Here is a 10,823-nt window from a genome sequence, read left to right as displayed (position 1 = left end):
AGAAATAATAGTGCCTTGGGCAAGAGCTGAAGCATGGAAAAATTTATCCCAAAAGGTGGATGCTTTGTGAAATTATAAGCGTGTGAAAACAGGTGGTTAAACTGAAATGGTTTTACAGATTTAAGTACAGAAGGTGCTACCAAAAACCTGTTATAAATCCTGAATTGAACTCTTCTTGAAAGGCCGAGGTAGAAGAACAGGCCATCAGCAAGTAACCTGAACCACTACCAAACCCACAGGCGACTCAAGAACCAGTAAAAACGCCAAGCAAAATGAGAAGAGGCTTTCTGAAAGGTCAGCAAGGGAGCCAAGTCCAGGCCCAGGCTTCAGTATATAAACTCAGTCTCAAAAACTACACCCTAGTGACCGACGTCTGGCTGGGACAAATTTTACATACAGCACCTGATCCAAAGTCAGTGGCAAGTGCTTTTGAACTCCTCAGTGTTGGATCGGGGCTTTAAACCTGCAGCCAGGAAGAAAAACATAAAGCACTGTGTTGCAGCACACTGAAGGGTAGACAAAGAGCAAGAGCCAAAATCACAGTGCCCTTTGCCATGAAAAGTGGTGGACGTATTGCTGAGGGTGGAAACACTGAGAGGAGCCCTGTCTGTTCTGTTCTTGGTCTGCACAGAAATTGACTGAATGGTTTCCAGTGAGCACAACGTGCGACTGTCACTGTCCTCTTTACTATGAACCAAGTTCCTACTGGAGCCCAGCACCTCAGAAGCACGTCTAGTGGGCAGATTCTGCTAAAATAAATAAGAAAATTCAATTAGTGAAATGTTATATGAGTGAAAGTTCCTTTCTCTTCAGATGAACATGCCTGTGTGTATGTGTGTGTGTATGTTCCAAAGCATGCTTGGCTGCATAGTCTATACTGGGAGACTGTCTATTGCTCTATCCGTTCTTCACATGTCCTAGCAGAAATGAAGGCCATCCCCAATATGCCTGACTCACCTGAGCTCAGCTTGTCTCAATGAGGTCCTCCCAGAGGGCACAGCAGGCAGGAGCAGTGGGGCTCCAGCCCCACACTTTACTCCCAGCTCCGTTATTAATGTGTGTTGGTGCAGTGCTTTCAGGCTCGCCAGGTCGCCAGGAATGAGCTGATTGCTGTCGTGTTACTAAAATGTAAGTGTGATTATGAAGTGTTATGATATATGGTCTGCAGAGTTTTACAGCTGTGTCTTAAAAGGCTCATAACATGTGGAAAAAAAAGAGTGGGAAGGGGAGGGCTTAAACTAGAAGACAGAAATACAGCCAAATTAAGGAGTACAATGCCATTGCTAATTAAAACCCCTTGGAGAGAAGGGTGGAAGGAAATGACCTAACTCCCAGGGCTGACACAGGATGGTTATTGCCCAGGGACAAAGTGAAGGAAAGGCAAGCCAGAGGCTGGAGGTGAGACTTGGGTGATAGGAGATAAGGTCTTAAGCTCTTTTTCCACTGCCACAGAGGAAGATAGAACCAACCTGGGAGACTTCACCAGTTGTCCAAACCCTTTGGTGCGTGGAAAGCAATAATGAGGACTTCAACCAAGGCAGAAAGTTGCAACCTCAGTGCCGACTGTGTGCACCTCACTTTGGTACAGAATAGTGTGCTGGCATCTTCCTGGAATGATGGTGAGCTCCATGAGAGCTTTGCAAGGGCTTTCACCAGATCTTGTGTACAGGCAGGGTTACCAAGTGTCTGGGCTGTAAATTACAGATTGTTTTGCTGTGTAGCAGTGGAAAAAGAGTTTGGAAAGACAAATCATGAAAAAATTAATAAATGAACATGATGCTCGTTGAAGCCAAACCTGGGCAGTTGTTTTTATCAGTACGAAAGAAGTTTAAGTTTGCCTTTTTCCTGAAGTAAGTTGTTTTGTTTTTCTATGCACTCGCGAGATAAAAATAATCTGAATTTGTCCTATTGTCTTATCCTTTCTTCAGATATCCTCAACAGAAGTGCAGGACCCTATGACTGTGCTTTGAGCCCTACAACTTTGTCTTCTGTCCCTTCAAAGCAGGATGAGTCTTGAGGTCTCCTCACCAGCCTCTCCAAGCAGGACCTTATTCTGCCACCTAGTATCAACTCAGAGCAGCACCTCTCATCCTAAGACAGCAGTGGCACATCAGCTGTTGGGCAAGTCCTGTCCAACCTGACTGTCCAACCAGTCAGCCTTTCTCTTTGTGTGTCCAAGCCTGGTGAAATGGTGAGGTGAGGATGGTGAGGCCCTGGCACAGGCTGCTTGGAGAAGCTGTGTCTGCCCCATCTCTGGCAGTGCTCAAGGCTGGGCTGGATGGGACTTTGGGCAGCCTGGCCTGTAGGAGGTGTCCCTGCCCATCGCAGGGGTTAGGGCTGGGTGGGCTTTAAGGTCCCTTCCAACCCAAACCCAGTCTATGAAAAAAAATAAAAAGATTTCCCAGAAAGCATGAGCATGACATACCAGTGTGAAATCTGCTGCGAGGGGATGGGATGGGATGCACTGTTTCAGCCTTTGGCCTCACTTCCAGAGGGACTCCAGAGAGCTCCATGCTATTTATTCTTGCCTTGGCTCTGATCTTGGCTTTTTCCTTCAAAGCAATCCAACTGGAAAGTGTTTAGGAACTGCTAGTCTTCCTGTTCTCCATTTTATCTATTCAACAGAGTCTCTTCCACTCTCTTTGGATTTTAGTAGTTAATTAGGTGAGTCAGTACTTCCTGGTCATAGCCATGACTTCAGCACCTGATGTGGTAAGGTTCAGAGCCTTTCAAGATGACTTCAGTCCACCATCCAGATTTTCTTAGAGCTAAATATGCATAGATGAGCCTTTTTTTTTTACATGAAGCCTTAGAGCTGTTTGGATTACACAGCTCCATACAGGTTGGTCCAAAATCCAGATAAATTTAGATCAGACATCAAGTCCTGCCAAAGACTTGCAGATCAAAGCAAGAAGAGTGCTGGCATGGGAACACAATAACATTCGCTACATTGGCTTCCTCTCCAGTTCAGCAATGGATCTCTTTCAGTTTGAGGCAGGCCACCTCCTTTCCATTGCTTGGTTTAAATGGCTAGGACATCACAGCACCATCTTTGTACTCTGTTTGCAGCAATGGAGCTAGGTTTTGCAGTGATGCAAACAGAAATCAATAATAACAGTAGAGAAGAATTAACAGGGGCTAATAATGACTTTGTCAGTTCGAGATTTCCTTTCTTATATGACTGTCTTTCCCTCCCCGTGTTACTCGTCTACAGCACTTTCTGAATGTTTCTTAAGTGTATTTGGCAGATTGAAATGCCATTCCACATTTTGTGGCATTGACAGACTCCTTTTACTGAAGTTAAAAAATGGTCCTTACAGACTAATTTGTGGTACTGCTAATGCACTATCTCAAGTGAACAGTGAAAATAACGTGTCACCACAAGGCGTAAGTAACCAGGACAGGTTTTTAAAGCAGGCAAAGCTGATCTGCCATACCTGCCCATGGGAAAGCTAATTTTTCTGTATTTTACTGAATTTTTCCTACATCTAAAATGACACAAACTCTTTCCCCTGTGCTCTGGAAGGATGTAATTTTCAGGGTGGATGAAATCTGACAGCAGTGGGAGCAGAAGTACACAGCACTGATCAAAATCTCCTTTCAACAATCCACACTGCATTTACTTCTCTTTGTCTAATGATGGAAAGGAAAAGGAAGAGGACATTTCTGGTACAGGATCTGTCAGCACAGCATGTTTGGCCTCAACCGGTGCCAGGGAAGATTCAGGTGGGACATTAGGAAAAATTTAATCTCTGAAAGAGCAGTCAGGTGCTGGAATGGGCTGCCCAGGGAGGTGGTGGAGTCACCATCCCTGCTCAAGAAATGTTTAGATGTTGTACTCCAGGACATGGTTTAGTAGGAAATATTGGTGGTAGGTGGATGGTTGGACTGAGTGATCTTGGAGGTCTTTTCCAACCTTGGTGATTCTGTGTAAGTTGTGTTCAATTTCAAGCCAGAACCCAGTCAGCCTAAGATAATTAGGACAAAAGATTGTGGAATGTAATGAACTCAAATGATACTGTCTTCCCGTAAGCTGAAAGACTATCACTTATTAAGGCAACTCTTAACATCAGAAACTTTCAACCTCATAAACTTTTCTTCGAGGACCATGGACAAACCTGGAGCATGTTTCCAGCCATATAGCTGGTCACTCTTCTGCAGCCCAGAGTCTGGAAAGGACAACTGCCTCTTCTCTCATTTAATTTGAGCCTAATTACATGTTGCATGTCACTGTCATGAATCCTAGTGCATCTCCTTAGCTGTAGAACCAGCCTCCAGGTCCTCGGGGAAAGAACAGGCTTTCCCTTGGCCAAGGAACGAAACCTTGCGAACTGCTAACTCCTGAAGATCAGGATGAAGTTAGAAAGTGAAATGATACTTACAAGTCCCAGAAATGAGGAGTTTAAGGGTGAGAAAGGCTGCGTGCTGGAGTTTCCAGCTGTCTCTGTCACTTCCGAGGGGAAAGAAAGAAACACACAAGCCTGACCAAAGCCTTTCCTGGAGGATCTGTTCCCTGGGAATTCTCACTTTGATGGCTGTGAAATCCATAAAGTTTTCCTTCTTGTATGTGGGAAACTAAAGTTAAGATCCAGTGGGACTGTCCTTGGTTAAAGAAATGATGGTAAATATAACTTGCAAATGCAACACCAATGTGGGCACATAAATCAACACCTGAAGTGCCCATTTATGTAGGCTGCCTCCTTCCTGGGGGGCTGTGGAGGAGTCATCCTGCAAGCAAAACCCCATCAAGCAGGAGGAGGCAAAGTCCCATCAAGTTGTGACTTCACAAATCCATCAGCAATTTCATTTCAGAAGAGATACAAGGATTTAATACAGCTGTCAGCAGCATTCTTCAGGTCACACTGCTGCATGAAAGAGAGTGTTAGAACCTGGGACTTAAACTAAACAGATTTCCTATAGGAAACACACAAAATTACATTGCTTCTAAAGTTACTTTTATAGACATTTTCCCTGAGAAGTATTTCTCCCTGGAAAAATAAATTCACAGGATGTAATTAAAACAGCTATATGTGTACACTGGAGTGGCCCCCTTTAAGTGCTTCACCAAATGCACCACTAAATAAAGGAATGAAAGCCAGCTTTGTTTAAATCTATTAATAACAATATGTATTAATTATAAAATGAGACATTGTTCTCTTAGTTTATGGTTATGAGAATAGCCTTTAATATGGCTGAGAGTGGAGTACTCAGCTTTGCAGTTGTCTGCACTGTTATAAAGGCTTTGAAAATCTGCCACAATCTGCTTCTTTTCCGTGTCACACCCTGACCTGATAAAGGCAATAGGTATCAGATTCCATGCCCTTTAGATTCTGGTAGTAACTGGGTGCTGGTGATTGTGTTTTCATCTGCTTTTCTTGCCCTTTTCTCTGGTTTTAGCTTCTTTTTTTTCTTTTTTTTTCCTTTTTTTGAAAAAGTATTAAACTCTAACACATTGCATTCTGTTACAGTTTGACTTGGAGCTTTGGGGAATGACTGCTGAAGAGGTTTATAGTGATTTATGTCCACACTGAGTAGGGAGCGCTGATGCTGCCCAGTCCACCTAGATAATTAAGGATAATAATTAGCTTGCCCCCATGCCCCAGTCCTGCAATGCATGGCAAATGTATTCACCTGGTTGTACAAGGCACCTGTAGGCTGCCTGGAAAAGACTCCTCAGGGTGCAAGGATGTGGGGTGGCCTTTTTCCCACTTGGATTCTTCCTTTTGGAGAACTGTGATGAAACATCAGGAAGAGCAGGCAGCCTCCTTTATCAGCACAGATAGCCCAGCTGAAATATCCAGGACAGCTACTCTGCCTCCCTTGCCATTGCTCCCACCAGCAGGACTGTGTAATGTGATGCTGCTGACCTGAGGAAGAGATGCTGATGGTAGTCAAATCAGGGGGAGGTAGCTGGATGGCTTAGAGATGCTTTTCATGTTCTGGCATCTTGTGGGGTTACCTGTCATCTCCCATAGCCCTTGCTGATGCAGGATCATTGCTCTGTCATTTTGGGGAGTAATTTGGCGGGCCTCATCTGCTGGAGGGAATTAGTGCAGTGCAAAGGAACATCCCAGCTGCTACTCTGCTCTTCTGTGTAAATCATCTCTTGCTTTACCTGGTTGGGTACCTTTTGTTTTTTCTTATAGTGTCAATTTGAGTTGGAAAGGGCCTTTAAAGGCCATCTGGTTCAACTACCATGCAACAAACAGGGACATCTACAGCTGCATCAGGTGCTCAGAGCCCCGTCCAGCCTGGCCTTGAATGTCGCCAGGGATGGGGCATTCTTCCATTACTTAGTTTCAACCTTCATCCTTTCCTACTAGCAATACAAGCTAGAAGTCAGAGAGTAGAGTGGCACCTGTAAAATGTTTTGTATATGCTATATTGCTGTCCTGATCCCCTGCAAAGCATTTCCATGTCCTTCAGGCAGGAATGGCTGTGTTCTGTGTCTTTCTCAGCCGGAGCAGAGAGATGTTTCTAATGCATCACCAGTCCTGGACTCCTTTGCAAAGGGCTGGGTAAGAACTTGGGGTCATATGTTAGAAGAAATGTTGCATCACTATTAAGCCTAGAGAAGGAGACACTGTAAGAAGGATTATCAGAACAGCCAATGTACTTTCTTTACTGGAAGCACAGTTTTGATAGCTGAGGCATTTTAAATAGCCTCTCCAGACCTACTTCCAATTGGGAAAACAAACAAAAAAAAAGAGACAAAGGAGCACAGCAAAAATGAACACAGATTGATCTGAAGTACCTTGCAATAGAAACCTCTTCCCCAGGAAGGATGGGAGCAGGGAAAGGAGCTGAGAGTCAATTTTCATTTTCTAATTAGCCCTAAGCTGCCTCTCCCTGCCATGACCAGCCAAAGCTGGGCCAGAGAGTGCTGCCCGTGAGCCACTTTGCAGCTGTGCAGCATCACTGCATTGGAATGGGGAAAACAACTGGGGAAATGTTTTATGTTCACACTCTACCTCCGAGGTGGGCCCGTGTCCAGAGTGTACCGTAAAACACGCAGGAATGTCGCTGGTCAGAAACACGCTCGTAATTCTTATGCCCCTCTTTCCAAAAGACACCTTTCTTCATTTAATTGTTTTAAAACCACAGCATGTTCGCATTACCCTCTGCGGAAATTACATCTAAAAATGACTTTGTAGTTTCTTTTTTTAGTGTTGCAAGTGGAGCAGGGGGTTGTTCTTGCTTTGTTTAGTTTCCCTAAATCCCTCTCACCGTAACAGCCAGAGGCTTCTTTTTCTCTTTTATTCTCCTAGGGCTCTATTCAATAAATATACATCCGGCTCCTTCCCAGGCATCGTCTGGCTTAATGAAATTGTGCTAGGCACTTCCAAGACAAGGATGTTTATTTTTCTCCGCTGATTTGGTTTAGGCTGGCCTTGGCCCCGCGTGCCCGCAGAGCTGCTCCATAAAGAGACCCTTGTGATTGCGTGGGGATGCTGTGTCAGCCGGTGAGCGCCTGCACTCACTCAACACGGAGATTCTTTTACTTCGGAGCCGGAGTTGGGCAGGCGGCTGTATTTTCTATATACAACACACAGGGAAAAAAAAGCATGCCGAGAGCACGGTGTTAAGGTGCGAAAGTCAAGCACTCGCAAGGCAGATATAGCTAGAACTATCTGGAGAGCAGGCTTAATTCATCTGTTTATGTGAGCACATTATGAAACTCTCCTATTTTTTGCGCAGTCCCATGCTTGTTTTTAAGTTACCGCATTTTCAAGCTTTTGCCAAAACTTTCTACCTTCACAATGCGTTTCTCTACAGAGATCCAACACCTTAGCCTGTTCCTGGATGCTGTGGTGAGGTTAGAGGTGTAGACTCTGCCACAGTGGACATGGGGAGCCATTTACCACTTATAGAGTCATTCAGGTTGCAAAAGACCCTTAAGATCACCAAGTCCAGCCATCACCTAACACTACCCAGCCCACCAATAAGCCATGCTCCTAAGCATCATGCCCATACATCTCTTAAATGACTCCAGGGATGGAGACTCCACCACTCCCTGGGCAGCCTTTTCCAATGCCTGACTACTTTTTCCATGAAGAATTTCTTCCTGATATCCAATCTGAGCCCCTCCTTGATGATGTTTCCTCACATCCTACATGTTATCAGCGTCCCACAAGTTTGTTCTCCAGTGCTGGTAGCGAGCCTCATTTTAGACAGTGTCTGCATTCTAAGTCACTGGCTGCTGAACCTTCAGCCCTAGGTCAGGCCTACTGGTTGGCAACCCTGCACATAGCAGGGGGCTTGGAACTAGATGATCTTTGAGGTCCTTTTCTATGATTCTATGAGGCCATTCTATGATTCTATGATTTTACGACTGCCTGAAATGTCTCAGTGTTACTCGGTGATGGCATGAGCTGCTCAGAGAAAAGGATGTTTTGCCGTTTTCCTGCTGTAGCTTCTCCTCAGCTCAGCCCAGGCTGTGTTACAGGCTCCATCCCACTAGCACACTTCAGTTCCAACTGTCAGGACAACTTTATAGAGAAGGTCTATATCACAAAGCCATCCCTCTTCTTTGGATATCCATCTCTTGGGCAGAGGTAGGCCTCCCTCCACAGTAGGTTGGAGACTGTCGGAGGGATAGGCCATAGGAGCCACCACACATCAATAGGGAAGGCCAGAAAACACCTCATGCTTATATCCTCTCCTGAAGCCTCATGTTCAGAGGGCTGAGTTTGGCTGTGCTGATGTCACTGAACACCCTGCAGCATCCATAAAATATCCGTGCTTGGACATTTCCTGAGCCACCAACACCAGTGCCATAAGTCTCCTCGGTAAAGCTGTCAGCTGTCTCCAGACAAGACACTGCAGGCTACAAGTCAGAGTTTCAGCCAACAAATATTAAGTATGATCTCTCTTTGTGTCAGGAGACAGTCACTGCTTTGAGACATTGTGCATCTTTCCATGCAGTAAATAATAAAAGCTTGGCCAATTGCCATTTGGATGAACTGATGCAGAAAAGCCAGATGCATTCAAATGCCAGTAGTTCAGGGTGACTCCTATTCTCTTTGGCTCTGCTGGCGGTCACTCACAGAATAAACCATGTTCTTTGCCTGAGAAACCTTCAATCAAAGCCACGAGGGAGTTTAGAAATCTCCATTTTCATATTCAGAGGGAGAGGGTTGCTCAGGGAGCATCAGCGACCTGCCCAAGGTCATATAATGAGGGGCAGGAGTGGGAAACCTGCATTGTATTAGTGGCATATCCTGCTTTCCTCCTACTTACACAGTCCTCAACTTCTTCAACTACAGCCTTGCTTTGAAAAAAGCTGGTCTTTCTGTTTTGAGGTAGACTCGCTTCCTAGTTTGCTCATGATGAAATGTTTGATTGCTATCAATAAATGTGAGGCTCTCCTCCTTTTAGATCTGCAAAACTACCAAATATTTCAATTAGGGCAGCTTCTCTATTCAGTTGAGGATGGAAGCAGTATAGCAAATTTTAGTCTACCAAAAGAGCGGGTGAAACCAATGGACTAACAGTAACTTTGAATAAACTTTTGACATTTTTGTTTAGGAGCTTACCTACATTTTCAATGCTTTCAGCAAAGTGACGACAAATATTCCCATTCCCAGCAGAATTGCATCATGGTCTCTTTTTTCCTCTGTATGGGGATTAAGTCTGGTCACATTTGAGCCAAAGCAAAGGGAAGGTTCAGCTCCCAGTGACTTGGGGAAGGCTGCAGAGAAGTGTTTTGCACATGTGCTGGGCGTTAGAAATGAAATTTTCTGTTCCCCCATCTCTTAGAGTGGCTGTCTTTCTTCCTGCTCTCACTTTTCTTTCAGGTACTTCTTCCACACAATCATGAAAGAAGTTTTCCGAAGGACAAAGAAGAGAAGAAGAAAAAAAAAAAAAGAAAAAAAAAAAAGATTTCTAGTTTTATTTTCATATCAAAGTCAGAGTACTTTTGTCTTCAAAGTCCCTAGTGAGAGTATGGGAAGTTTGACTGAGTTGTTCCTGTGTGACTCACTTCTCAGCAGCTCTTTGCTGTCAATGGAAACAGATTTTATGTTATTTTCTAATCTGCGTGCAAAGAGGTGTTTTGTTTGTTGACTGAGGTAAATGAGGTGCCTGTTTCTCCTTTGGTATTCCCACATCTACCATCAGAGGAAGGCTCTAGATGGCAATTTCTCCCAGCAAATGGTGATGTTGGTGTTTCCATCTCCCATCTCCTGCTCAGATGTGGCCTGCAGTTGCTGCTGGTGATGGCCTGATCAGAGTAATGATACCCACCAGCATGCGTGCCCCATACACCTGATGGAAGGTCAAAACGCATAAAAATACAGTTTATGCATTGGTCTTCTCCACGAAGACAGTCATATTAATGTATGTTAAGACAGATTCATAGCACTATTAGCTCTCTGCACTTCTGTAAATTCATTCCAGGAGCTTAGCAGGCACGAACTAACCCACCTGATGACTTCTTTGTGATTACAGCTCCAATCCTAATGACAATCCTGGATGCTATAATTAAGTTCTCCTCCCATTTCTCATTGTTGGTTTCTGTTGCAGCCACTTATTAATATACATCTTCATGTCCACTACAGAAACTACATAAATACCACAGAAAACTGTCGAGCTCTGCAAAAAGAGGGAAAGAGGGGATTTCCCCCCTCCATTCCCCACAGATGCATTTATCACCAGGGCAACTTGACTTCAGCATTCACTAAAAACTGAAGTTGTTGGCTTAGATCCAGGAAGAGAGAAGTTTTATAGACTGAGCTAAGTGTGAATTACGGTAACAGCAATGACTTCCTTTCTTTTCTTTCTTTCTTTCTTTCTTTTCTTTTCTTTTCTTTTCTTTCCTTTCC

This window comes from Meleagris gallopavo, chromosome 7 (assembly GCF_000146605.3).
Source record: "Meleagris gallopavo isolate NT-WF06-2002-E0010 breed Aviagen turkey brand Nicholas breeding stock chromosome 7, Turkey_5.1, whole genome shotgun sequence".
In the NCBI taxonomy this organism is placed as follows: domain Eukaryota; kingdom Metazoa; phylum Chordata; class Aves; order Galliformes; family Phasianidae; genus Meleagris; species Meleagris gallopavo.
This window is presented reverse-complemented; position numbering follows the sequence as displayed.